Source organism: Myxocyprinus asiaticus, chromosome 10 (assembly GCF_019703515.2).
Source record: "Myxocyprinus asiaticus isolate MX2 ecotype Aquarium Trade chromosome 10, UBuf_Myxa_2, whole genome shotgun sequence".
Taxonomy (NCBI): Eukaryota; Metazoa; Chordata; class Actinopteri; order Cypriniformes; family Catostomidae; genus Myxocyprinus; species Myxocyprinus asiaticus.
Window position 1 is genome coordinate 7,947,065 of NC_059353.1, and position 4,656 is coordinate 7,951,720.

Below are 4,656 nucleotides of genomic sequence, written 5' to 3' on the forward strand. Positions count from 1 at the left end.
ACTTCTAGGAAAATGTAGCTTGTTACTGGAAAAGCTACACTATTGTGAAAATAGCTGAGCTACTGTCACACTACTGAAAAATGTAGTTAAGTTAGTTGCGTCGCTACTTTTTCCCCAACACTGGAGAATACTACACTCCTATTGGTAGCTTAAAGCATCATGAAATTAGCCAAACTATTTAATAAACATTTCTATCAATGACAGATGTCACAATTTTGCGTAAATCTATGGAATTTTGAGTTTTGGCGCTAAATAGGACCTACAGTGCATTCAGAAAGTATTTAGACCCCTTCATTTTTTTTTTTACATTTGGTTTTGTTGCACCCTTTTGCTAAAATTCTTTAAATGATTTTTTTTTTTCACCTCAATTTTTCACTTTTTTTTTCACCTCACCTCAATTGGCCTCAATAATTCTTAAATGGAAGAAGTTTGGAACAACCAGGAATCTTCCTAGAGCTGGCCACCCAGCCAAACTGAGCAATTGAGGGAGAAGGGCCTTGGTAAGAGAGGTGACCAAGAACCCGATGGTCACTCTGGTTGAGCTCCAGAGATCATGTGTGGAGATGGGAGAAACATGCAGAAGGACAACCATCACTGCAACACTCCACCGATCTATGCTTTATGGCAGAGTGGCCAAATGGAAGCCTCTCCTCAGTGCAAGACACATAAAAAAGCACATAACGGACCCTCAGACTGTGAGAAACAAGATTCTCTGGTCTGATGAAATTAAGATTGAACTGTCTGGCCTCAATTTCAAGAGTCATGTCTGGAGGAAACCAGGAATAGCTCATCACCTCTGCAATGCCATCCCAGCGGTGAAGCATGGTGGTGATAGCATCATGCTGTGGGGGTGTTTTTCAGCGGCAGTTACTGGGGGACTGGTCAGGGTTGAAGGAAAGCTGAATGCAGCAAAATACAGAGATATCCTTCATGGTCGGGAGCGCTCTGGGCCGAAGGTTCACCTTCTAACAGGAAAATGACACTAAGTACACAGCAAAGACAATGCATGAGTGGCTTAGGGACAACTCTGTGAATGTCCTTGAGTGGCCCAGCCAGAGCCCAGACTTAAACCCAATTGAACATCTCTGGAGAGTCCTGAAAAAGGCTGTCCATCGACGGTCCCCATCCAACCTGACAGAGCTTGAGAAGATCTGAAGAAAAGAATGGCAGAAAATCCTCAAATCCAGGTGTGCAAAGCTTGTCACATTATACCCAAATAGATTTGAGGCTGTAATCGCTGCCAAAGGTGCTTCAATTAAGTTCTGAGTTAAAGGTCTGAATACTTGTCAATGTGATATTTCAGTGTTTTATTTTTAATACATTTACAAAGCGATCAAAAATCTGGTTTTTGCTTTGTCATTATAGGGTATAAAGTGTAGATTGATGTGAAAAAAATAAAATAATTTAAAGCATCTTAGCATAAGGCTGCAATGTAACAAAATGTGTAAAAAATTAAGGGGTCTGAAAACTTTCTGAATGTACTGTATATATTTACTGTATGAATATACTATATACAGTATATATTAATATATATAAATTTTTATTTAAGAGTAAAATAAGGTGTATGGTTAACACTGTAATTGGAAGAAACTTTAAAAAAAAAAAAAAAAATTCTACAAAAATACACACATTCAAAACCTGCTCACATCTTTGTTATTTGTTTCACACTTGTTTCTCAAAAAATAGTTGGCACTGGCAGCATACAGTGTATACTGCAAAGGAATCAGTAAGTAGTAAATGTAAGCTAGTATTCCATTCCAAACAGAGTCAGACATACAGTGTGACTAGTCCGATTCACAAATGTTTTTTCTTTTTTTAATGAACTGACCAAAAAGTCTCAAAAACTCACAAGTTATCAGTTTGAATTAGTCTGACAAATCCTTTGAAGAATGAACTCAAAACGGTTATGAAACATCTAACTCACTGAACTGCAATTCATTGTTTTCAGTCATATCTGATAATGAAGCTTTGAAATGAACCAATAACTATTTTGTTTACTTGAGGTTTGTGCCCTGATAACTGTAAAATTGAATGTATAAATAGTTTTTGTGTCTGATTTTGTTTTTGTGTGCATGTAGGGGTTTTAATTTGCTGTCCATTTTGACACAGGTGAATTTTGAAGTGAGCAGTAGGACAACTGTAGCAAGAAAAAGCAGATGCCACAACCAGAGTTTACCCTGACTAAGAGAGTTGTATTCCCTATGCCGAAAACCAGTCACCCCTTCAATAATGCCATGCTGCTCTCCATTATAGACTCATACACAGCATCCTAGTGTGTGTGTGTGTGTGTGTGTGTGTGTGTGTGTGTACTCCCACACACACCAGCATGTTTACTTGCTGTCTGTGCTAAAAATGTTTACATGCTATAATGATGATTGTTATTGTCTAATTTACACTGGCAGCCAAAAGTTTGGAATAATGTACAGATTTTGTTGTTTCGGAAGGAAATTGGTATTTAATTCACCAAAGTGGAATTCAACTGATCACAAAGTATAGTCAGGACATTACTGATGTAAAAAATAGCACCATCACTATTTGAAAAAAGTCATTTTTTGATCAAATCTAGACAGGCCCCATTTCCAGCACCCATCACTCCAACACCTTATCCTTGAGTAATCATGCTAAATTGCTAATTTGGTACTAGAAAATCACTTGCCATTATATCAAACACAGTTGAAGGCTATTTGGTTCGTTAAATGAAGCTTAACATTGTCTTTGTGTTTGTTTTTGAGTTGACACAGTATGAAATAGACTGGCATGTCTTAATGTCAATATTAGGACAAAAATGGCAAAAAAAGAAACAGCTTTCTCTATAAACTCGTCAGTCAATCATTGTTTTGAGGAATGAAGGCTATACAATGCTTGAAATTGCCAAAAAACTGAAGATTTCATACAAAGGCGTACACTACAGTGTTCAAAAACAAAGAACAACTGGCTCTAACAAGGACAGAAAGAGATGTGGAAGGCCAGATGTACAACTAAACAAGAGGATAAGTACATCAGAGTCTCTAGTTTGAGAAATAGACGCCTCACATGTCCTCAGCTGACAGCTTCATTGAATTCTACCTGCTCAACACCAGTTTCATGTACAACAGTAAAAAGAAGATTCAGGGGTTCAGGCCTTATGGGAAGAATTGCAAAGGAAAAGCCACTTTTGAAACAGAAAATCAAAAAGAAAAGGTTAGAGTGGGCAAAGAAACACAGACATTGGACAACAGATAATTGGAAAAGAGTGTTATGATCTTAACCCCATTGAGCTTTTGTGGGATCAGCTAGACTGTAAGGTGCGTGAGAAGTGCCCGACAAGACAGCCACATCTATGGCAAGTGCTACAAGAAGTGTGGGGTGAAATGTCACCTGAGTATCTGGACAAACTGACAGCTAGAATGCTAAAGGATCTACAAAGCTGTCATTGCTGCACGTGGAGGATTTTTATTATTTTTTTTAATTATGAGAACTCTTTGAAGTAGTTTAAGAAGTTCTGAATTTTTTTGTAATAGTAATTTTTCACGTTATTAATGTCCTGACTGTACATTGTGATCAGTTGAATGCCACTTTGGTGAATAAAAGTACCAATTTCTTTCTATTAGAGCAAAGTCTGTACCTTATTTCAAACTTTTGGCCGCCAGTGAATGTTTTTGAAATCAGGGAAAAATAAGACAAAGTACTGTATGTAGTTTCTACTAGTTTCCTGCACCTACTGCCTCGCTACAAATTAATCTCATACAATTTGAACTCTCAGGCTACAGATGTCACACTGTATATAAAGGAATTTTGAACAAAAACAACACTCTACACTCAGATGAAAAATGGAATCTGTCTCTGCTCTGTGCTTGTGTTCGCCTAAAATCAAAGTACCTCTTATTTTGTTACCCTGGCTCTGAGCGCATAAATAGCTGCAGGGAATTCATTTGCAGTAATGAATTAATCTTTAGACATACATTGCCAGTGGAGGTCCTTGTTTTGACTGTTGTTTATGTCCTCACCATGAACAGATTTCCAAAGTTACAGCTTTTGTTGTATCTTGTCTTTACTAAGAGAAGTTGCACAAGCCATAATGCAATCTTTTAAATTGTATTTATTTATGTGTTTTTGGCATTTACATTTGTTTGTATACATTTTTAAAGAATATATGTGTCCACTTGTATTTCAAATGCAGATTTGCTGTGGTCATATTATTGGTTGTTTGCATGCTGCTTCTTACAGTCCAAGGAAACAGCAAAAAAAGAAAAAGTCAGAGACAAAAATCTCAGATGTATCATACACACTGCAAAGACACTCAATGTCAACATCCTTTTTAGATTAAAATGTAACATTTTAGACAGAGAAACAAACAATTATACCAGGTTTTACATAGCGTATAAATTGACATTTCTGGAATTCTACATGTAAATTTTACATTAAAATATACATATATGAATACATATATTTAAAAACAAAAACAAATACACACAGTATATGACCGCAAATAAACCAAGTTCACACACAAAAAAATTAATGGTGATCTAATTAATATTCATACATTAGAAGCGGGTTTTGATTGGTTACAGCCAACACTAACGTACAACAAATGAGAGGCGGAGCTAAAGTAAATCGAACTGCGATTGGTAGTATCGATTAGAAGGCGGGACTTATATTTAGTATTGAGTAGTATTA